Raw genomic sequence first — 25,272 nt, 5'->3', positions numbered from 1 at the left:
AAAAAGAATCAGTAGTATTTTCTTCCCTCCATTAGGTAGAATAAAAGGTACAGAGAGAACCAGCACCCCACACAATATTGCCAAAATTAGAACTCACCACTCCTGGCATCTTCGCCACTGGTGGAGTTTACTTCATTCGTTTCTCTCTCGATGGTGGGTCTTATGTGAAAGAACATTGCTCTTGAACTTAAGAAGAGGCAGAAGAAGTTAGAGTTGCACTTTGGACGAGAAGCATGTGATATTGCTAAATCAGCTTACTCTCAACCTCCCCATGGGTGTCTGAACATAAAACCAGTCCCAGCATCTACCATCAGAACCTAAGGGAAGGGGTAACAAAAGTCCAGGTGATGGAAATTGCTAGGAACTAGGCCTCTGGGGCCATGCCAGGGAGAACATGCACTCGCATCACATGCTTGCCATCTTTAGCCTAGGATTTAGGAAGCAGCAGGAAGAGGTCAGGATGCTTAGGAACAGAGACCATCTGTCAGAGGGGGTTGGAAGAAAGATGGGAGAGAATAGTGCCAGACCTCACAACTTTAAAAAGACATGCAAGCAACTATGGCTCACGTTAACAGTTGTTAAATCCTAAGAGTGTGTACGTGGGTGTTTTATATTTTCTCTGTACTTTTCTTTACGTTTTAATATTTCATAACTTAACATTGAAGAAGTTTAAATAAGATCCTAGAACGGAATATTGCCTTGAGATAATCAACGTAACACAGAAGAGAAATTGTAGTATGTAAAATATTCATGGCCCTAAAATTATGAAGGATGGAGATAGTTTAGTGGTGTGTGTGTGTGTGGGTGTGTGTGTGTTCAGAAACTTTAGCATGCATCCACACCCCTGTAGAATGTTTAAGACACAGATTACTGACCACCTACTCCTGACTCATTAGGTCTGGAGTGAGGCCTGAGAATTTGCATTCCTAATAAGTTTTCACAACAAAGAAATCCTAATGATCCCTTGTGGAGTAGATGTTATGTGCTCTTTTCACAATGATCTGGATTGATTTAATTCATTTATTTAATGGATGCTTAGTAAGTATCAACTATGTGCCAAGTAGTATGTTCCATGCAGTAGAGACGCAGTTCATCATACACTTATGACTCCTTATCAAGAAGCAATCATTAAATATATTTTATATGTTTATGCCAAAAGATGGGAAATCATGTAAATGCTTAAATAAACTGTTGTGTGTTATAGCTATCAACAGGCTAGGGGAACACCCCGGGGAGAGCTGTGTATGAAAACTTAGCTTCTTTGTATAGAGTAATTAATAATGATTGTAGCTAACTTTCCTCTTCTCTTCTTGTCTTCCCTCCAGCCCCCTCCTAATCTTTCCTCTGTTTCCTCTCTCCTCCCCTCCCGTGGATAAACATGGTGGATTGACTAATCCAATAGCTATCTCAATCCCACTGCTTCTTCCTGCCTGTTATCAAAGTTTCTAGAAAGCCAGATATTTGCTCTGCTAGATTCCCTGGCAGCCAAGGTTGGCCACGTGACCCATTTATGGCCAATGAGACATAAGGGGGCCTCCTGGGACAGATTTTGTTTCTATATAAAAGGAACAAGAATAAGAGGAAGGTCATTGGTACAGCCTTTTTCCCTGTCTTCCTGCCTTGAAGGCACACGATATCTGGGGTTGTAAGAGCTATCTTATGACCATGAGGCAACAAGTAATAAGATGCAAAATCCAAAGGTAGCAGAGTTGAATAGTGAAAGAGCCTGGTCTTTTGTGACTTTTTTTTTTTTTCACCAACTGAACCAAATTTAGCAGACCACATATATTTAGACTTAATATTAGTGAGAAAAGCAGTCTTATTTGAATACACTTCTAATTTCTATCACCCGCAGAGGAAATAATTCCCAACAGATACATCCCCTTCTCTCTTTTTGTCTTCTTGTCATCTCATTTTTCTTTCTCATTTTTCTTCTTCTCTTCTTATGGGCTGAATTGCATCCCTCTCCCCAAATTCATATGTTGAAGCTCTAACCTCTAGTATATGACTGTATATGGAGACAAGGTCTTTTCAGAGGTAATGAAGTCATTAGGATGGGTCTTAATCCAATTTCTATTGTTTAAGATACTTTGTGCTGCTTTGTTATGGTGGCCCTAGCAAACTAATATACACCTTTCTCCCCGTTTTTCACTCTTTATTATTTTGGTTATTTATTTTCCTTTATTTGTCATATACTCAAAGGGGTGTCTACTTGGATGTGTGTGTGTGTGTGTGTGTGTGTGTGTGTGTGTATAGTATACCCACAAGGGACACCCAAGAGTGAAGAATCCTTTCACTGGGGCCCCTCAGCAGACTTCTGCTCCTGTCTCCTTAGTCAGAGTTGTGTCACATGTCCCCTGGGTAACCAAGAGCTGAGAAGGGGAATGGGACCACCATAATTGGTTTAGAATAAAGATTTGCCTTCTTTGGCTGGGGATAGAAGTCACCTCTCTTAGAGCTGGTAGATGCTCACAGAATGATGGGGACAAGATCATAAACGGGGTTCTGGAAGAAGAGTGATTATCATCCAGGATGATTTCTCCTTCCTAATTCAAGTGGCGTTTGGTAATGTCTGGAGACATTTTTGGTTGTTACACCTAGGGGCTAGGGGAGAGAGTTGCTATTGGCATTGAATGGGTAGAGGCCGGGGATGTTGCTAAACATCATACATCGCAGTCCCGTCAACAAAGAATTATGTAGCCAAAATGCCAACAGTGCTGAAATAGAGGAACCCTGTGTTAGAAGAAAGGAGGAGGGGTGGCTGTGGGGAAGGCAAGAAGCAGTGTCTGCTGTGGATGGAACTATGTGTGCAGTGCCGTCCTGTGGGTCTAGCTGGCTGCAGGCTGCAGACCCCTCAGGGTTGGCCGCTGATCTGAATACACTGACCAGATAGCCCTTTGTCCACAACTGTGTGTCAGAGACGTGAGTGAACTAGAAAGATTTGTGCAAACTAAAATTAGAAAAGAGAGGACAAATGATGATTTGGAAGTAAATTTGAATAGGCCTTTTTAGAACCTCTGAGACTGCAGTGAGACACACACACACATAGAACTAAAAATATAAAAATATGGTAGCCTGTCAGTCTAGTCACTAGATTTCACCACTCTGATTATGATAATGCCTTAGTCACTGTGTAGCATTAATGCCTTTTAATATTTAATATTAATATTTTAATATTTAAAAATATTTAATATTTAATGCCTTATTTTAGTGTATTGCTGGTATATATTTAAATTACTTTCATAATTTTGAAGAGTAGCTCTTTAAGCACTATAATCAATGATTAGGTTTTTTTTATATCCACCATCTGACATTTTACCACAAGTAATAAATGGTATAATAAAATATATTTATGGTTTAAATAATACCCCAACAATTTTTTAAACTTCTTTGCAAACACTATTTAAATATGATTTATATATGTGAATGATAGGCACATTTGCTTCTACAAAGGTAGCTAGGTTTTTTTAAAAAATCAATACCGTGACCTGCAATTTCCTTTGGAAGTATATAATTTGTCCTGTTTGCTTTATGGCTACTGTTTGCAAGATCACATTTTCTTTTCCTCAAATAAAAATGAAAAAAAGGGACGTAGAAGATGTAGGCCAAATTGGCTTACAAGGTCATAGTATCTGAATTTGTTATAAGTGATCGTGTGCCTATTTTTAGGTATATTATAATCTATTAGCTTTGGATATAGCAAAAAGCCCATAGTTAGCTTAAATTGCCAGGCATTTTCTGTTTTATAGGCTACACGTTAGAGGGTCTACTAAGCAGCACTTCTGCTTAAACATTCCTTAATCAGTTCACAAGCAGTTTGCCTCAGACTTCACTTTTTAAAGCATCACCACTAATATAGTCACTTGTTTGTGCTCCTGTGTATTCATATACATTTTTTTGTGCATTTACTTCTTTTCTTTTAGCCACTGTCCGAAGCCAGACCAGGATTTCATTCAATCTCCAGCTTATTATAGACCTAGAGTTTTCACAGGAATATTCATTCAGTTTGAAGATGCTCTTAAGCTGTGTTTTTCTATCTAGTTGCCTATAGATGACAGATAATGATGTTTTACACATTTAAGAGCACTTCATTTCCTTATGACACGAACATATTTCTTATAGCTCCGGGCTCTTTACTATTAATAGCTGTGGAGGATGCACAGTATATCTAATTGAGCACTGCCTGGGGCAACACAATTGGCTCTCAGTTATTTTACTGCCAATATATACAGCTTGTGCCACCGGGAGTCTGGAGCTAATTGACGAGATGCCTGCCCTCCAAGACGGAATCCAAGACAAGCTTCTCAGGCAGTTTTCCTCCCAGTGACCTCAGCATCCCTCATTACTCCAACTACCTTTGGTTTGGTGCCATGACTGAAATAAGAAGGCAACCCACCTCCTAAGTTTGACTTTATTCTAGTTTCATTTGACTTGACCCATGCACGTTCTTGTGAAATATGGAAGCCCTCTGAGGCAGCCCCTGGATTTCTGCATATTTAGGGATAGCGATATGGAAGAAGGCTAGGGAACTTCTCTTGAATGCATGTTTGCATGTCAAACATGTTTTGTTTTGTTTTAATTGTGATTTTTTTTTTTTCTGATGGTTATTTGGTGGGGGGAGGAGTATAAAGCCCCCTGAGTCACCCTTTGGCATTAGGCGCTAGTCATTCTCCTCATGGAAATTTCCTTTTGGTGCTGCCACTGAAGGCCAATTATCTTAGTATGGCTTTTTAGAGTATAATATTATTATCATTATTATATCATTATAATATCTCTCAGGCCTTACATCCATCGTCCTACCCACCCCAACCTCCCACATAGCCCAGCTGCAACTGCACAGGGCTTGTGACCGTTCCATGAACAGGACACGGAGCCTTCTCTTTTCTTCTGTTCCTTAGTTTTTGGTATTCCCAAAGTCTAGATTCTCTCCCCTCCCCCACCACCCAGGACCTCTACCAAAACCTGGGTTAAACCCTACTTATTTTCATTTTTTCCAGTTTCATTGACATAGAATTGATACACGTCACTGTATACGTTTAAGGCACACAGCATGATGGTTTTGACTTACATATATTGTGAAATGGTTACCACAGCAGGTTTAGTTAACGTCCATCCTCTCATGTAGATACAATAAAAAGAAAAAGGAAAAAATGAAAAAAAAAATTTCTCCTTGTGATGAGAACTCTTAGGATTTACTCTCTAAACACCTTGCCTGCTCGCCTGTGTAGCCTACAGTGGCATTAGCTGTTGTCACCATGCTGTACCTCACATTCTCAGTACCCAGTACTTATTTGTCTTATAACTGGAAGTCTGTACCTTTTGACTACATTCCCCCAATTCCCCCTCCTCCCACTCCCTGCCTCTGGAAACCACAAATCGGATCTCTTTTTCTATGAGTTTGGATTTTTTTTGCTGGCTTCTTTTCTGGTTTTGTTTTGTTTTGTTTTGTTTTTAGATTCCACATGTAAGTGAGATCATATAGTATTTGTCTTTCTCTGTCTGACTTATGTCACTTAGCATAGTGCCCTCAAGTTCTATCCATGTTGCCACAAATGGCAGCATGTTCTCATTTTTTTATGGCTGAATAATTTTCCATTATGTATATAATTTCTTTGGATATAGTCCCAGAAATGAAATTGCTGGATCATATGATAAGTCTACTTTTAATTTGTTGAGGATCCTCCATAGTGTTCCAGAGTGGCTACATGGGTTTACAATCCTACCGACAGTGGGCAAGGGCTCCCTTTTCTCCACATCCTGGCCAGCATTTTTTATCTCCTGTCTTTTTGATGATGGCCATTCTCACACTCATGAAGTGATCTCTCATTGTGTAAACCCTATTCTTCTGAGAAACCATCTCCAACCCTCCCCACACAGAATTAATCACACCCTCCCTCCTGTATGCTGACAACTCTTCCCACTTCCCCCATCCCACTGGTCACCACAGGCCTGGCATGGAATTCTAGCTGTCCAACAAACAGCTTTCCTCAGCATTGGACAGTGAGCTCTTTTAAAGCAGGAACATTATCTTAGTCACTTTCACATCACCAGTGCCTAGATGGTTTCTGACTTTTGGCTGGTGCTCCGTAGAGGCATGTTGCATTAAGCTCTCACTGTTACGGTGGTACGCTGTCTTTACCAGCATTGATGTAGAAGGAGGTGTTACCCAATAGCCTGGTGAACAGGTAGCTAAAACATAACCCTATAAATGCTGAACCATTTTCTGGATTTAAAAAATTAAGTATATCCCTGCCTTAGTAAAAGGGCCTACCCTATGCACCACTTCTTGATTAGGAATCTCGTTGTGAGCACATATTATCAGTGCTCTCATATTGTCAGTGTTCCATAGCCTATAAAAGTGCCATGGAGTAATGCTTTTTAAATAAAACATACATATTGACAAAACAAAGCGGTGATCCATTCAATGACTCTCGAATGAAGCGCCAAATGTTAGTCTGACAGATTTTTATTTCAATGAATGAGTGAGGGTTGACTTGGCTTACAAAACATTTGGAGTACACTGATCTTTCCTAGATCATTTAGTGTGAACTTCTCCAAAATTCTTCCTGTTTCTGAAAAGTGTTAATTTTGGGGAAGGAAACTTTTAAATACTAATGACCACAGAAAGCTATATGATCTTGAACTATATTACCTTTTTTCACCTCCATTAGAGAATCAAATTGTTGTCACAACAAAAATGGCTACATACCATATTAATAATGGCTCACCAAATGACTTTTATCCATCCAGTCATTCAACAATTACCATGTGCTAGGCATTGTGCTAGGACCTTGGGACCTACAACTGAACAAGATACACATGATTCCTGCCTCGAGGTGTTCATATGTAGAGAGCAGCAAGCGGAATTGCAACAGAGGATGTGTTTCAGTTTTGAGACCTTTACCAGCCCATAAAACATTAGCCACCTCTGCCAGGTCACTTGACATTCCAATGAACTTTCCATCACTGGTTTGTGAGACTGTCATAACCCAGACAAGGGCCAGTTGTATGCCCCAGGGGCAGGGATCACAGTTTCAGTGAGGGTCCACAGTGATCTCTCTAGACTTGGTTATTTTTGGTATTTTTGCAGGTAAGGTTGGAGGGCTGGCTAAGGGTAGCAAGATTTCTATTTGTAATCTCAGTGCTTTGTCTGTGGAAGAGAATGGTGATGCCTATCAGTAATGAGAAGGGGCGGACACCAGTGAGAGCCCCAATGGCAATGATTGTGCCCAAGTGAAAAAAGTAGGAAGTAATTTTTGCTGTTGAAAGTTGGAGCAAAAATTCCTCCTTGGGGAGTTCCTAGAAGCACATTTTATGTAAACAATAAGATATGATTGTCACGCTTGGATATCCAAATGTTAGTAAGTAATGGAATTAAATAGTTTGATTTACACCTACCTATTGGTCTTCGTCACATGGGTCTTACACTAAAGCTTAGTTATTTATTGGGTATCTGTTGTATGCAAAGAACCATGCTAGATATGGGGGGAGCTCCGTTTTGTTCTCAGTGGGCTTATAGTTCAGGAATGGCATCAACCAAGGACACAGGGCACGCAGGTTCAAGGTCACAGGAAGAATAGCGACCATGAATGGAAGCAGATCTTGATTCCTAATGGGAAAACAAGATTATTGTTGTGTTGGGGTGTTGTAAAAAGCTCATCACAGTGGAGCATTGACAATGGAGAGTCCCCCCACATCTTAGTACAAGAGGAAGGATCCCTTAACCCTATCAAAGCAGCATGGTTGAGAATAGCTCGTGCTGGGCTTGAGAACAACTGTCAGAGGTCACACCAAAAATCAAACTTATTAGAGATTTTTGAGATTAAGGTTATCTACATTTAATATATAAAAACTCAACTTAACCAACAATTATTTGAAGTCTCCCAAGATTCTTCTCTTTAGGCCATGAGGTGTTTTATTGTATATTCTTCTACATGAATGAGACTAACTTTAAGACTTAAACACTTCCTGACAGACACATGTAGAGAATTAAGTGATTGGGCCAAGCTAATTTTGCCTTCTTACTGGTAATTTAAAATTGAGGGGTGAAAAATCATCTTATGTGGGCTGAATAGAGGCGTTTACTAAGATTGTTCTAGTCATGAGGACTAATCATGGAATATTTGAGTCAGACATGCATAGTGATGTCTGCTGGGGGGTTTTCAAATATTGTTTAGCCATAGAAGCCATTATTTAAACAAAATTTTACACTGAAGTGTGGTATGTCAGACAGAAAAAAGTGGAGTTGGGTATGGGGACAACTTTCCATTGGCTTGCTCCATTTGAGCTCCAAAGGGTTCCCCAGGACACAGTTTGCAAACCACTCTCCAGGCCAGTTTCCACATTTTGTCAATGAGGGCACCAAGGCCCAAGAGAAGAAGTGAGTCTCCCCATAAGTACTGCTTGTCAGAAGCAGAAATAGGCCTAGGTTCAGATACTTTGACTTATTTCATTGAGCTTTCCTCTGAAAACCCAACGCAATTTGTATATCCTTTCATTTGTGTTTCTAAATGCCTGTGTCCTCTGAAACTGGGCCACGGTCCGATTAGTGATAATAACTGTGGAAAAGAATGATTGCTGTGTCCTGGCCCGAGAGGAAATAGGTTACATCTACCGGGTCTTTCTTATCCCATTATGGTATTTGACTATATTCATCTTCTCTCTTCAAATAGAAAAAGAATCTTCCAAGAGCCATAGGCCAGCCTCCTCCTCTCAGTGTGAAATGCAGTTCTACATTGGATAAATAATGTTTATATTGTTGATTTATTATTTTCAGGTGGATTTCCATGTCTTTGCGTGAGACTTTCTATGTGATTCTGGCATCCAGCAGCTAGCAAAGGCTTGCTCTCACCATGCTTTTTATGAACAACAGGAGTCTTTTGTAGACTTCCAGGTGCTGCCACCCTTTGGGTACCAAGGCTTTATGTGATTCTGCCTTACTGTTTAGTTCATTTCATTCCATAGTTTGTCATCTTTGTTACCAAGTGTATTCAGCTGAGGAGACTCTGGGTGGCAGACAGGTAGCTGCCCACCACCCTCACGCTCCCCCATTGTGTACCATAGATTTGTTTCTAGGAAGTAGCTACTTGGTCAGAGGTCACATCTCTCCCGTGCTTGTACCCCCACACTTTCCACCCACCCACACACATGCTCATGCACACATGCACACACACACACACACACACAGTTAGGCCACATAGCTAAGTTCTAGCTCATGAGATGTCAGTAGAAGTTATGTGCGCCACTTGTAGGTCTGGCCATCAAAGTTTCTCGTGCAGTGCTTCCCGGTGCTCTTTCCCTCTCTGTTGGCTGAATGGATAAAATCCAAGGACCTACACCAAGGTTTCTTAAGCTTAGCACTATTAGAATTTGGGACTGAATAATTCTTGGTTAAGGAAGCCTATCCTGTGCACTGTAAGATGTTTAGCAGCATCCCTGGCCTCTACTCACTCAAAGCCTGTAGCACCGGCGTCTACTTGTAACAACCAAAAATGTCTCCATACATTACCAAATGTCCCCTGGTTAGGGGCGGAGAGGGTGGACAAAATGACTCCCAGTTGAGAACTACTGCTTAGAGTATTGCAGAGCCACAGGAGAGAAGGAACATAGGTCCATGCATTACCATGAAATAGAAAGCGAACCAGGAATTACTGCATTGGATTATTAAGCTATAGAAATTTTGAGATTTGTTACAAAGCATCTGGTGCCACCTGACCAAACACAGTGCTATGATCTGCTTTGCAAATTGGACTCCGTGTAAGATTTCCTTTAAAGAAAGGGTTTCCCTCAAGAATAAAAATGAACAAAACCTTGGGAAACTTTTTACTCAGTTCAGCTTCTTCCCTTTAGGAGATGAGAACCAGGTACAAAGAAGCAAGATGTCTTGTCCAAGATCTCACAGCTGGTGAGAAGTGAGGTGACTTGTCCAAGATCTCACAGCTGGTGAGAAGCAGAGGCAAGGACTCAGGCCTCCAGGGGCTTTGAGCAGTGCTTTAACCTGCAGTCACCTACCTCTAGTCCTCCCTAATCAACAACAGATGGAAGTGATAAGCCAGCCACATTGAAAGGTAGCACTGTCTCAAAAACCTTGGTACAGTTTAACTTGGCCAAAACCTGGGCCAATATCAACCCAGTCCTTCAGGTAGTATGAGTAGATAAAGTGCCTTCAGTTAGTTTCTGCCATCGCGTTTCTTCTACCGGTTCATTGTCTTATATCATCTGAGTCACTATTTGGGGGTAGTCAAAGATCTTGTTTAAATGTAAGCTATTCCTAGAAGGGATGTCATTACATATGCTACCCATCCGTTTAGATCCCTTTATTGCATTAGTCAGCTAGCCCGGAAGGATGGGGAAGGCCTCAAAGTGGGGTTTAGAGTAGATCAGTCCCTAATGCAGGGCCATCATGGAGTTGCAGCTGGGATGAGGAGAGGACTGAGGAATGAGGAAACTGGGAAACCGAGATCCTGGCAGGTGTCCTAACCACACCTGGTGTGTGCACTGAGCCAGGGAAAAGCCTGGATGCTGGTGGAAAAGATGTTTCCAGCAGAAGTTGAAGCCTGGCCCTCATTGGCTCAGGCTCTGGGCGCCCTAAGCCTGCAGGCCTTTCCTGGGCAGCTGGGTGATAGTCGTCCTAGCAGGGGGGCCCTGGCGTGTCCTCACACATTAGACAGGTGAACTCTGGAGACAGCTGTGCAGTACATGTGCTAACGAATGCACCTTGCACACACTTTCACACCCTCTTTCCTCTGTTCCACGCTCCCTTTATCACCCCCCCCCCAGCCAGTTCTGAACACGTGGGCCCTGGCACCATTCCAGGATTTACAAATTCCCCCCAGAAGGGACCAATAATGCAGTCCTTTTCTCCCTCTTTCTTGTCAGTGATGGAGGGAAGAATGACTTACTTTCCCTGGCGTTATTACCAAACAGTGGTCATCTGTGCCAGGCGGTTAACTTCCTATAAATTCTCACAAGTAGCAAAGCCAGGCTCTCACCAACCCCACCCCCATCCCCAGCCCAGAGAAAGCTGAGTGCCGGCTTTACCACTACCAAATTCATTCAGATCAGCTGCTTTTCTTTTCTGCTAACTATTCCTTTCAGCCCAAACTTAAGGTAGAAGAAGGGGGACAATATTCCTCACTCTTTGAGAATTACAAGTTGTATTTTAAACTGGGATCCTCAACACTTTTAAATACTTCTCTCTCTCTCTTTTCCTGTCTGGATAACAGTTCAGCCTCAGGATGTCTGAGCTGGGGGCTAATTGTTGAATTTTCCTGAGCCAACAGCATTCTAAAAAAAAAAAAAAAGAAAACACAATTTCATCTGAATTGCTTATGGACAAAAAAAAAAAAAGGTGAAGAAATGTGTAGACATTTGAGGTCCCATGTGCTTTGTTCAACTAAAAACTTAGTAGTCCTGGTCAAAGCAGATTAGACAGTCTGCTGAACTGGGTTACAGTTAAGAGACTTGAGTCTTTAGATTTTTAGCTCTTCTGTTTTCTGTATTATGTTGCAACATTTGTTGCTTTACCTTTTTGCATCATTTTGAATAGGAAAAAACTGCAGCCCTGGGAGTGTCTTTAGAAGTCATCTAACTCCTTGCTACTCAAAGTGTGTCCATGGACTGAGAGCAGCTTTGGCATCCCCTGAGACCTCCCACCCCAAACCTATGGAGTTTGAATCTGCAGGTAAACAAGATCCCCAGGTGGTTTGTCTACACACTAAAATCTGGTCTGACTCCTTCATCTGACATATGAAGAAACTGAGACCCAGGCAGTTTCTTGGAGTACAAGGGGAAGCTAGGGTACAGGAAGAATCTTAAAAGCAAGCTGCCATGAACCTTGTAGTGTCCCCTGGCATGGGCTCACGGGGTGGCGGAAAACTCTGTAATGGTTTGCCATGGTGGGCACTTTTCTAAAAACAACAGTGAAAGACTTCCCCTATGGGACAGAGAGGGGCTGGCATGGTCATTTCAGACCTGGCAGGCAAACGATGAGTCACCATGTACTCAGACCCCTGGCAGTGACCGGTTTCTCAGGGGGTGCTGGGGGCTGGAGCACAGTTGTCTCTACTCTCCGAGGAATCTGGAGGTCAGACCCCACAATATTTATGTTGGAGTTTTCACTGTTTATAGGAGGAAACATCTTCATTAATCTCAAACAGGTCTGTTGTTGAGTAAGCCCCTGGAGTGAGGTGTTCCTTTAAAACAATAAACATAACCTACGTCTCATATTTCAGGTTTGATGCGATTGCTACCTGAAGCAGCCTAGTTCTTTGGGGGCTGTGTTAGATTTTATTTTCACTGTAAATAGAACCATAAATTCAATAGAATTAGTCACCCATGTATAGATCCTAACATTTTACTGTCATTATAAAAAAGAAATTGTTTCTGGTTGTCAAACCTTCCTATGGGCCGGGAAACAATGAAAACAATTATTGTAGAAATCAAGATAAAAAGAATAAAATGTCATATACTTTTGATGGAGAGGAAGAAGTTAAGATGTCTTGTCACATGTAGGGATCTAAACTCCCTGCCTTAGGCACAAGGGTCAGGCTATTGGAGACCGCATAGGAGGTCCCCTGGGCTTAGGGGCCTGGAGAGTGGGAGAGAGGGAGAAGGGGAGAGGGGTAATGAGGAGGGGGTGCATGTAAAGGAGATGGAACCTACCTTCACATGCAGACCAGCCTGAGAAGTCTGGCATACAAGAACCGCGCAATACATGTTCTTTCCTCACTCCTCTCTCTCTTTGGTATGGAGAGTCAGGCTGATGACACAGTCCTGGCAAAACCCAGAGGCAGATTTGGTTTGTTCAAGAGGACTCGATCTGAACTGGGGAACATAGAGGAGAATGTTTCCATTGTTGCTCAGCAAAGAGGCGCTCTATGAATCATGGCTGCTTTGTTAGAACAGTAACAGCAGAGGAAGAATCTTTATGCCTCTGGGATCATGAGAAATTTGGACTTCCTGACAAGGACTGGGGTTCCTGTGGGTTCAGGTTGAAATGATGGGAGCAGAGCCCAATTGGCCATCTGGACCTGGAATATTCTAGATGAGGTCAGAAGGAGCAGATGGCAATTCCCACTTAGTTCACTGTGCTGAGGGCTCAGTGGTGCTTGACTCCTGAGGCAGAAGGGAAGATGCCTGAGGGTCTGTGCCCTCAGGAGGTGATTCTTGCGGTTCATGGAAAAGGCTACACCGAGCCCACCAAGCAAACAACCTCTAAAGGGTGTTTAATAATGCATTGCAGTTTTTCTTTAAGGAAAATGGATAGGTATAAAAATGGGGAGGAGGACAGAAGGGCAATGATCTAGAGTTTCAAATATCCTTTGGTAAGTTTCCTCCATTGGGTTGTTACAATTCTGATTCTCTAGGGAACTGGAGATTAATTTGAGAGTGGGTACATGTAAGGTCATGGACTTAGGTTAAGATAATTCAAACGACGCAGGTAGATCTTCCTGAGCAGTAATAATCTTTTCTTTCACTGACACGGCTTTTCAGTTCACAGACCATTCTCTTGGCAGTCTAATGAGGGATTTCCCTCTAAGGCTAGCAGTCTTCCCACTAGACCAGTGGCCTCTAAAATGGGCAGCCCAATGCACTCTCAAGAGTACACAAGCTAGTCCATTGCTTGCAAAAAAAGAAAAAAGAAAAGAAAAGAAAATTATTTAGATATTTTTTTCTAAAAAAAAAAAGAAATGAAAAAAGAAAAATATAAGCTTTACCAACATTTTAGCTATGGACTGAGCCTGGCACATTCTGTCAGTTTGTATGTCAGGCAGCCCCACATCACATATTCCCAGGTGCAGTCTCCTGAGGACTGAGGGGCTTCCCACATCTCAGAGGGTCAGAGTGACTCCCTGGCTTGCTTGTTCACTTTTAGCCCATTGCCTCATGTTGCCCTTTATTTAGCTTTAGTGAAGTGAATTTATAGATTTCATTGTCTTCCTTCCTCTGACAGCATGGACAAGCAACTTAAAATGTTTCTTGCAAAGAAATGGTCAGTGGGGATAATACCAATGAGGCAAGCCCATGCCAAGCCCAGAAAACAGCAGAGCCAATGCTTCTGTTACTTCTGGTATATGCTCATTGTCAGCCCTTATATGATACCGAAAATGACAATCTCATCTAAGCTAGCAAGTTGCCAAAACGTTTTTGCAAAGTGAATTACCTTCACTATTCTTGATGATGAATGGCACCCAAGTATCTATTGTCTCTTGTAATATAAGCTCAAGGACATTAGGAAGCCATCATGATTAGCAGTTCATTTAAAAACTAAACATCCAGAACATGAAAACAAGGCTCTGCAGTTTACCATCCCCTACCCACCAGTAGTGGGTAAAGATTTTATTTTTTTTAAGTAATCTCTACATCCAACATGGCACTCGAACTTAGAACCCCCAGAGTAAGAGTCCCATGCTCTACCGACTGAATCAGCCAGGTGCTCCTTAGTAGTACTTTAAATGTTTGCCAAATTTACTGACAAATGTTTAAAAGTCTCTTTTGAGATTTTTTTACTTATTAGTAAAAAAAAAGCCACCTATGACTGGGTAAGTACTTGCTCTTCCTAATGCTGTTAAAAATGGTTGAAATAATACAAAAAATATATAGTGACAAACAAAATACCTTTCTTGTCAGCTAATACTACTGGAATAGAAGTAGAAAATATTGCAGAATGCCTGAAGAAGGCAGGATTAGAATAGATGATGCAGGGTGGGATGTTTGCTGTGTCGTGGTATAAAAGCTTGTATGTTGTCGATATGTTTCAGCATAGAGTATTTGCTACTTTGAATTGCTGTTTCAATTCAGAATTATGAAAATTTTAATTCAGAGCTTAAAGAACTACTTTACATTGTGTGTGTGCATGCGTGTATTCATGTGAGTGTGTGTGCATATGTGTGTACCATGTATGGGAAAATGTACTGGGAATGATACATCTTCAACAATTCAGTTGCTTCTTTAATTAAAAAGTATTTTATGGAAAACTTAGGTGAATATGACCACCAAGACAAAGATGGGACCAGATAAAAATCCTTCCCTGACTCATACACAGGAAAGCTTTTATAACAAAGTAGTTAATGCCAAAAATATACAAAATGCTAACTTTTTAAAAACCAGGCCTTTAAAATATAGTGGAGTCTTTATAACACTGTGAAATGAAATGGATAATGACCATGACAATCTTGTGTGATACAGAGAGGTTCTCTGTAAATTCCTTGAAGTTATCTTCTGTCAAAGTATTGAAGGAATTGTTCAAGTCGGGATAACTTACTCATTTTTCTTTTATTAAAAGATGAGACCCAATAAATAGGCTGACCTTTTCTGCAATGACAATTATACTATCTGGAAAATTAGCTTTGAAAAAAACAAAATTAACACTTAAAACTGTCATGAAGAATCAAAGTGGGAAAGAGACATAATCATTGTCTGATTGACCCACGAAGGGTGTGACTAGGTGAGTGGAGTATTTGCCTTCCCAAAGCCCATCACCTCTGGCCAGGTCATGTGTCCTTGTCTTTCATTCCCATAATGCCCTGTGTACACATCCACCCATTCAGCCACCCATCTTTCCATCTATCCATCCTCTCATCCATCTGTCCATCCATTCATCACCCTTCGGTCCAACAAATATGTGTTCATCACTTACTAGATGTCAGCGTTCTAGGTGGTGGGCATACAGAATAGACAGTGAGCAAAACCATCAGTAATTCCAGCTCTCGTGAAACTTCCATCGTATGTAGGGGAAATAAATCATTTTTAAAAATGAATAAGTCATATAATAAGTTAGATAATGATAAATATTATGGGAAAAACAAGGGAGAGAAGGAAATCAGGTTGTGCCAGGGAGCACACTGTAATTTTTAATTCAATAATCAGAGAAAGCATCACTGAGAATGTGATGCTTGAATAAACCCCTGCAGGAGGTGAGACAGTGAGTCCTGCAGAGAGAGAGTTTACTCCGCAGGGGCAGCAGTTAAGTTCAAAAGCCCTGAGGAAGGATTGTGCTTTGGGCTTGGTTTAGGAAGAGAGGAAGCGGCTGAGGTCAGACAGGGAAAGTGCTGGGGGGTGGGGCTGGCACTGGCAGACTGCAGAGTCTTGTGGGCCTTGCAAGGTTTTTGACTTTTAGTCCAAGTGAGATGGGAAGTTCCTGGAAGGTTCTGTGCAGAGGACATGTTTTAGCAGTACTGCTTTGGCTGTGTTACAGAGAATAGACTGAATGGGGTGTCTTAGTCCATTCGGGTGGCTGTAACAAAGTGCCATAGACTGACCGGGTGGCTTATACACCACAGAAATTTCTCTCTCATAGTTCCGGAGGCTGAAAGTCCAACGGGGTGCCAGCATGGATGGGATCTGGTGAGAGCCCTTGTCCAGTCTTTCAGACTGCCGACTTATCCTGACGTGGTGGAAAGCAGAGAGGGGGAGCAAGCGCTCTTGTGACTCTTAGAAGAGCACGAATGCCATCCTGAGGGCTCCACCCTCATGACCTCATCTCATCTTCATTACCTCCCAGACACCCCACCTCCCAATGCCATCACATTAGGGGGTAGGGGTTCAACGTACCAATTTGGGCAGGGTGGCGGGCTACACAAGCATTCAGTCCATAACAGGGGGCAAGGGCAGAAGTAGAAGTCTGTTAGGAGACTTTGCGGTGATCTAGGTGAGAAATGGTCCCAGGTGGCTTGGGCCAGAGTGGAGGTGGTGAGAGGGGGTTGAATGCTCCATCACTAGGTTATGTGGAAATTATCGACTTACTCTTTCATCTCCTCCACCTGCACAGTGCATTCCCAGCACGTATCACAGTGCCTCACTTAGAAAAATCATAAAATCTCCTTTTGGGAAATAAATTGTGCCCATTTTGAGGCACAACTGATTCTCAAGTTGTGAATACAAGGTGGTTGAAGTAGAAAACGTAATTTTTTTAAGAATTAAAGGAGGGGCGCCTGGGTGGCTCAGTCCGTTAAGCTTCTGTCTTCATCAGCTCAGGTCCTGATCCCAGGGTCCTGGGATCAAGTTCCGAGTCAGGCTCCTGCTCAGCCGGGGAGTCTGCTTCTCCCTCTCCCTTGGCTCCTCCCCCTGCTCATGCTCTCTCTCTCTCTCTCTCTCCCTCTCAAATAAGTAAATAAAATCTTAAAAAAAAAAAAAAGAATTAAAGGAAAAATGTAGTGGTTGGTAGTGTGTTGTTATGAGAAAGAGGATGTTTGGGGGGTGTATGTTCTTGGTCACAGATGTTGATTTTGAAGGAATCCTTCCTTTCCCAGTACAGCTCTGGGTGTTTGGGTCAGACATAAAACCATTTCAATCTGATGTAATACTTGGAGCCACTGTCCTGCACAAGTCCAGGACACACCTTTCCCGCCAAATGCAGCATGGATCCTTGAAGTGGCACAACGTGGTGATGATTTATGGATATCTATCGGTCTGTGTCTTTTGCAAGTCCCTAGCCAGTGGATCTGATCACAGATCCACATGATCACAGAAACAAAGCAGAAGCCATAATCTTAAATACTATTGGTTCAAGGACTTATTAGGTTGGATAGTTGTAGTAGATTGGATAGTGGCTTCTAAGAATGTCAGGTCCTCATCCCTGAAACCTGTAAATTACCCCATATGTGGAAAAAAGTGTTTGCAGATGTGATTAAGTTAAGGGTTTTGAGGTGGGTTATTATCCTGGATTAGCTGGGTGGGTCCTAACTGCAATCACGTGTGTCCTCCTAAGCGAAAAGCAGAGGAGGCTCTGACACAGGAGAAAAGGCAAGGTGACACAGAGGCAGGTACTTTAGTGATAGAGCCATAGACCAAAGAAGCTGATGGCCGCCGGAAGCCAAAAGAGGCAAGGAACAGAATCTCCTCTAGAGCTTTTGGAGAGAGTTTGGCTCTACCAGTACCTTACTTTTGGCCCAGCAATACATATTTCAGTCTTATAGCCTTCAGAACTCTAAGAAAATGAATTTCTGTTGTTTTAAGCCACCAAATTTGTGGTAATGCTGTTAAAGCAGCCACAGGAAACTAATACACTAATAGGGTAGTGAACTCAGCTTGAATCTATTTCTTGGAGAGCTATTTGTGCTTCAGAAGAGCAGTTAGGTTGTCTTGAAATTTCTCCGTATTTCAGTAATGACTCTATGCACAAAAGTGCTTTTAAAGCCAAGGCAGGGTGATTTATGGGGTATCCTGATATCTGCTCAACTGTTAAACAGAGACCCTCCTAAATTAGGTTGTGGAAAGTTTTTTTTGCCAATTAGCATTTTTATAAATAGTAAATAGTAGTTGAAAGGAAATTATACTACTGAACCATCTTGCTTTATGCTTTTACTTATTTTATGGTTAAAATTCAATCTATCCAAAGCTTCCAAAGCATCTATATGCATATCCGTCTCTCTCTCTCAATCTCTTTCTCTTTCTTGCTCTCTCTCTCGCTCTCTCTCCTTCCCCACCCTCCCCTCCCTCTCTCCGTTTTTCCTGAAAGAATTAAGCAAGCTTCTGTCTGGTATAACATGCTCTACTGGGCATGTAGCAGATGATTTTATACTACACATGATGAAAAAAAGGTCAAATTAAATTATGATTTCAACCTCAGTTATATTTGAGCTTTCTTCATCCGGATACCTTGTAACCCTCCAACCCAGGAATCATGGGAAGACCCAGGAAGTGTTTTGCTCTGGGGATGGTGAAGTGGTCTTAGCTGAAATGCTCATTACTAAGGTTCCTATAGTCTCCTGAAGTAGGTTTTTTTTTGCTACCATGCCCCATTTAGACATGGAACTTATTACCAAAGATAAATACCTTGCTTCCTGGTACCACTTCATGGTCCTCTCTGTGGACCCATTTATTTTGAATGCTGTGGGGAGGGCATTTTTTAAATTTTATCTCCTCATTTATTTTGAATGCTGGGGGGCATGGGGTTGTTGGTTCCAGCTATTTACAGAACCCCATGAACCTTGGCAATATGTTATTAATGTAACTAAATGCTTTTCTCTGCCGTCCAAAGGCTCGTCTCTCTCCCCTCCTCTGAGCACCTTCCATGAGCTTCAATTTCAGGAAACAGAAACGGTAAGGGAGGTAGTTTTTAGTTAACATCTTTTGGCCTTGACATCTAAATCCTCTAAGTCAAGAGTCAGAAATCTATGACCTGCGGCTAAATCCAGGCTGTCTCTAATTTAATTTTTAAATAAAGTTTTCCTGGAACCACAGCTGTGCCCATTATTTATTGTCTTGGACTGCTTTTTTGCTGTAACAGCAGAGTTAAGTACTTGAACAAAGATAGATAGGCCTACAAAGCCTAAAAGAATTTACTATCCGGCTCTATACAGAAAGATTGCGAATGCCTGCTCTCAGTCAAAGGAACTTAGACCCTGCTGACTGTTTTTTAACAGAGGTAGAAAAGTCCAGCAAGGACAGAACCGAAATTCACGACTTGGCATATTATCCTGTCATAGGATAACCCGGCACTTCGTTTCAGAGGTTCAAGGGAGTCTGAATTAGCTTGGAGGTCCAAGTATGATTTAGATACAGATCAGAATGACCCTTAGCTTCTTTCTTTCTTTCTTTTTTAAGATTTTATTTATTTATTTGACAGAGAGAGACACAGCAGAGAGCGAGGGAGGGAACACAAGCAGGAGGAGTGGGAGAGGGAGAAGCAGGCTCCTGGCTGAGCAGGGGGCCCGATGCGGGGCTTGATCCCAGGACCCTGGGATCATGACCTGAGCCAAAAACAAATGCCTAACAACTGAGCCACCCAGGCACCCCCTTAGCTTCTTTCTTGAGCTATCCCAGGTATGGTGGAAAAAACACTTCCTAAGGCTTATCTTATTCTCCATTTATCCACATTCTAAAGTGGCCCAGATCCAACAAGATTACTCAAGAACCCGTCAGTTGGGACTGCCCCCCTCCATCTTCATAGGTGTTGCCACACTTCCTCAGCCTTCAGGCTGTTCCCTGTGTCAATGCAGTGAATGGTAGCTCCTCAAGGACAAACCCTCCAGACAGTTACCCCAGGCATACTGTCCTGTACACGCTGGAAGCAGAGGTGCACCCTTACTATGCGCTGAGTTAATTGGATGACCCAGCCTTCTGCTCAGAGGTGACGACAGATGCAGGAAGAGGTCCAAGGCTGGCCTTTTGGGAAGTGCTATTGGAAGACAGTGGTGACCTCCAAACCTGGAGGAATCGCTGTAGGGTAGGACAAGACTAGCAAGTTCTGCAAGCTGCATCCGTGGGTGTAGTCACACTGGGACACTTCACAAAGAAAGGAGAGGAGGAAAAATGATCCCTATATAATTGCCTCTTGGAAAAGATTCCCGGTCACATTTCAGAAGCAAAGTTCATGGTGTAGTGTTGCTGGTAGTTAAGAACATCCAGATTTCACTTTAGTATTTATTATTTACTATAATAATAAATACTAAAATAATAAATACTATATTTATTTTAATATTTTTTTATTAAATAAATATAATAATATTTAATATTATTACTAAAATAATAAATACTATATTTAGTATTTATTATTCACTTTAGTGCTTTATTATTAGTTTGTGTGGAATGATGATGGCCTCTGTCCAGTCTGACTCCCATAGTTGTGGCACATTCAAAAAACCTTAGATTTTTCAGATCAAAGAGACCCAGGTTCAAATATCGGGTTCATCTCATTCTGCTTTTACTATTTGCATCAATTTGATTACCTCCAATTTTATCACCTGTAAGAGGGGATAACACTTTCAATTCACAGCATTCATGTCAAGATTAAGTTAAAAAGTTAGTATGAAAGACTTCCACACTGCTGGGCAAATGGTAGACATGCAATTCTTTGCCCTCCTCAGCTGGTCTTACTGATGAAGCAGTAAATTTAATGAGCTCACTGTCTGAAGAGGTGGCAGGAAGAGTGGTTCAACCAAAAAAAGAAAAAAAAAGTAAGGATTTCTATAAAGCAAGAGGATAAATATAAATTTATAGTGGGTTATTGAGGGAAAACGGGATCTGTGCATATTTGTACCCCAGTGTGGTGGTTTTATTTGTAATTTGGAAGCTGTTGTCATGATGTGAGAACAATAAGAATGTTTCCTTCATGGACACAGCCTTGGGCACCATCAGGACAGTGGTACAAAAGGCCAGTGGAAACTGAAAGGGCTCAGTAGATAGGGAAGTTGGCACTTATCAGTAAGAAATACTGCCAGTAATAATAACATATTCCAGCTTCTATACAGAGTCTGGGAAAGGGCCAAGATCACAGTTAGAACAGAGCATAGGTTCTGTGCTCTACTTACAGAAGGTATTTTTTTTCTTCCCTTATTTTTGAGATAAGAACAAAGAAACAATTGACTGGACATAGAAGTTTCATGACGATTAAATGACATTTTATTCAAGATAATTGTAGGATTTACATTGTTTCCTTTTGACAGCTGATCAAAGGGAAATAAAAATTCGCAAGACAATCTGCCCCCATGTAGATCAATAAGTAAGCTGCTACATTTAATTTTCTTCCTAGGATTTTGGAAGGCAGGTGGAGGGATCTTTCCAGAATTTTCTTTGTCAGTTGACTCCATTGGCATTGCCCTATATAATTACTTCAACAGTGCTGCCCGTGGGTGGTTGTCATCTTCCACCACACTCAAGAAGTTTATGGGTTCTCTCTAGGACTTCCCTGCATTCTGATCTTAACCCCCAGTTAAGAACAGCACGTTCTGAGTACAGTCTTGAATTTTCTAGTATTTTGAGAATCTATCAGACGTGTAAATACCCATTCGCTCCTCTTCTTTCTAGAAATGATTTTTCTCTATGCACTTGACCTTAAGAAGCCTGGAGACTGATGATCTTTACATTTGTATTTGCTCAAAGTCTTGCCAGGATTGGCCACAAATATTGTTAATACCTTTGTCCTAAAGAGCTCTTGAAATTATGGGGCGGACCAAACTCAGGATGTTGGTTGGGCTGGTATTTGCCAATGGCGAGACCTTATATATAGAAACTTAGACTTGAAGGAAGAACATTGAGGGTAAACAGAAGTTCCAAGAGCTAGTTTTTCAGCCAGTTCCAAGCTCTCTCTTTTTCTTCTCTTTTGATTAGGTAGAAAATTTCATGGCCTTGCTAACAGCAGGAAAAATTTTTTTTCTCATTTTACATGCTCACTACATTTTAATTTCCTAAAACAGTAACTACTTGCCAAAAATATTCTGTCATTCTATGAGGAGGTGCCATTTGTCATCAGAAAACTTTTGAACTCTACATAAACGTAAAATATCAAAGGACATTTTTATATCCCCACAAGGCTCATAAAAACAATTAGACTGCATTTTATGGGCTTGTTTGGGTTGAATATGATTCCAGTCCTCAGAAAGGGATTTCTCATTCATTTTTTGACTAGTTATATCTGTTCAGTTTTAATTAGAAAAATAGAAACTATGTTAGGTATGTCACACAAAGGAGATTTAAAGCAGGGGACTGATTCTAAAAGTAAGGCCTGAAGGAACAAAAAAGGGGAGGTGGGTTAACTCAAGAGTTGAGAGTGTACGTCTGCTACTACTGGAAGACACGAGCGGGGGTGCCCCAGAGCCCAGGCGCACACTCACTGCAGCTGCTGGAGTCTGCATCTGCTTCCAAACCTCCTGATGCTGCTGGAACAGCCAGCACCCCCTGGACCCGGAACCGCTTGCTGCCGCCTCCGTCAGAACAAACCCACCCCACTGGACCTCACCCCGGAGCAGAGGGGAACAATGGCTTCTCTCCTCCAGACACACGCCCACCCGTGTCTCCCACCGCCCGGATCTAACTGGAAGTCAGTCGACAGGATTCTGGAGAGTGAGCTTATAGGGTCCACTCTCCACAAAACAGAGCTGAGCATAAAAGGGAAGAAATTCAATTAAGGGCAAATAGGCGAGTGACCAGCTCATCTCTCTCCTTTCACACAGAGGTGAAATGTGTTCTAGAGGAACCTGACACGGAACAACCCAGTGTGTCACTCCCACTGCCCCATTTCATGAATAAAGAGATGTTCACATGACTTTTCATTCTCCAAAATATTTTACATTTTCAACAGCTTTCATTTATATGATATTTAAGGATGGGATGTGACTGGGGAAAAAATCAAGCAATGTATTCTGTAGTTTATCTTTTATAACTTGTTTCTTTAGAAAGTTTTGGAGGGAGGCAACTGACATTGACCTATTCTTTCACGGAGATGCCAGGCGATACACGGATATTTCTTATTTAATACTTATAACAACCTTGTGAGGTAGGAATTACTTTTATCCTCCCAGAAAGTAGTGTCTCAGAAAAAGCTTCACAGCTCTTCATTTCCAGAGTTGGAGCAAGAACTCTGCCTCACGGTTTCTAGCCAGTATGTGGTAGCCTATCTCCTGGAAAACTTAGATTAAGAGTTTTTACTCACAACCCAGGGGATACCTGGGTATGGAGAAAAGAGGATTTATAAATAGGTTGCCAAGGTATTTTTCCCACTGTAATGTTACTGTGAGTTCAAAGAAACCGTGTACACGCTGATGCATGGAGAGGCCCATCCTGAGCTTCTAGAGCTCTTTGCTTGAATCTCCTTATAACACAGGGTTCTGTATGCCTTTAATAGTATTCATTTGTTTGGACAAAGCCCATAAGGAAGGAGGGGACTTAGGTAGATATTAACATAGAGCTGACATCATCATCATCATCATCATCATCATCATCATCTCACCAGGGTAGATTGGGAATAGGGAAGAGAAAGATCTGTCTTTGGAACGTGCAAAGCTGTGTCTGGTGAGGGATTGAAATCTGAGTCCCAGTGAATCAAGAAGCAGAGGTCCTAAATATAATACACAGACAAGGAAATACAAATGACAGACACTTATGTGAAAATCTATTCAACCTGTCCAGTAGTTCAGGAGATAAAAATCCAAGTGATGACAAGTTATTACTTGGCACTTACTAAGCTAAAAACAATAAGTAAATATACATGATTTTATATATATATATATATATATATATATATATATATATATAGGCATATATATCTGATGCAGTGCTGACAAGCCTGTGGAGAAGTGGTATATTCACTTCTTGCTAGTGGCAATTAAAACAGTTTATTTAAAAGTCTGAAGAGAGGGGCGCCTAGGTGGTGCAGTCGGTTAAGGGACTGACTTGGTTTCGGCTCAGATCGCGATTTCAGGGCTGTGAGATGGGGCCCCATGTTGGGCTCAGCGTTCAGCGTGGAGTCTGCTTGAGATTCTCTCTCCCCGTGCCCCTCCTGCTAGTGCTCTCTCACGCTCTCTCTCTAAAATAAATAAATAAATCTTTTAAAAAAAAGTCTGAAGAGAAATAGTATCAACAGGCACAACAATTTTCATAACTACGACTTAGTAGTCGCTCTCATTAGAATTATTCTTAAGGATACAACTCAAAGAAAGAAAGCAAATGTATGATGTTTGCCTGTTGCTATTTATGATATGGAAAATCTAGAATTAACCGAATTCTGCAGCAATCAGGGAATGGTTAATATACCTTGCATATCTGTTCATTGTCATTTGTGTAGCAACTGGAAAGGATAAATATGGGGGCTTTGAAGGCCTGCAGGAGGTATTCATTAGCCCACATTGAATGGAAAAAAGGGAAAACCTTTGGCTTCTAAAAACCTTTGGCTTCTGCATTTGAGTGCCTGAACTGTCTAACTCCACAAATTAGGTCAGGCATCTCAAGCAAATGATGACCACTCTCCTGAGGCTGAGTTTTCTCTAGCCCGTAATAATGGTTCTTACCTCATGCAGCCATTGTGAAGATCAAACAGATAATTTACAGGAAGCCCTCAGCACAGTGCCACGTGTAAAACAAGCCCCCAAAATTCTTATTATGTTTATTTTTTTTTATTTGTCAAAGGTAGAAGAGAACACGAGGGGGGAGAAATGGAGGAAAGTTCTTGAGCAGCATAATGGAATGGGGGAAGATTTTATTTTTGAGCATTTCACTGTGTCACGTTTTAATCTTATTTAAACTTGGGCACTTTAAAAACTATGTTTAAGTCCTGGGCAAAGTCCTCCTATCAGGGCCCCTCCTCGTTCCAGCTGCTGGAAAGCCACATTTCCCAACCTTCGCACAGCACTCCGAATGCAGACGTTAAGCTGGGGAGTTCACCACACAGATTTAAAATGGACGAATTGTAGCTTTATACGTTCTGCAGCTGTTTTCAGAGAAACTGCTGTTCCTAGATGCCTGATTATTCCACACCTGTGAGGGGATAGTACTGCTCCCTGAGGACCGAATCATGTTTGAGATTTCTGGTGTCAGACGGTTTTTTAAAAAATG

At 41.6% G+C, this 25,272-nt stretch overlaps 1 protein-coding gene across 9 annotated transcripts in view; it reads left to right on the top strand.

The window, feature by feature from the left end:
* NCALD (neurocalcin delta) overlaps positions 1 to 25,272 on the top strand; it is a 371,302-nt gene that overhangs the window by 251,532 nt on the left and 94,498 nt on the right. Inside the window, exon 5 of one of the 9 annotated variants that reach the window (XM_073893059.1) lies at positions 11,549 to 11,683. The exons of the other annotated variants lie outside the window; for them this stretch is intronic. The gene's annotated coding sequence lies outside the window, so the exon portion shown is untranslated. The remainder of the gene's footprint in view (positions 1 to 11,548; positions 11,684 to 25,272) is intronic. 9 annotated transcript variants of the gene reach the window in all.

This window comes from Callorhinus ursinus, unplaced genomic scaffold (genome assembly GCF_003265705.2).
Source record: "Callorhinus ursinus isolate GAN/ISIS: 27379988/994484 unplaced genomic scaffold, GSC_fseal_2.0 scaffold5, whole genome shotgun sequence".
Lineage (NCBI taxonomy): Eukaryota > Metazoa > Chordata > Mammalia > Carnivora > Otariidae > Callorhinus > Callorhinus ursinus.
The sequence above is the reverse complement of the archived record's forward strand: the minus strand, read 5'-3'. Positions and strand labels throughout refer to the sequence as shown.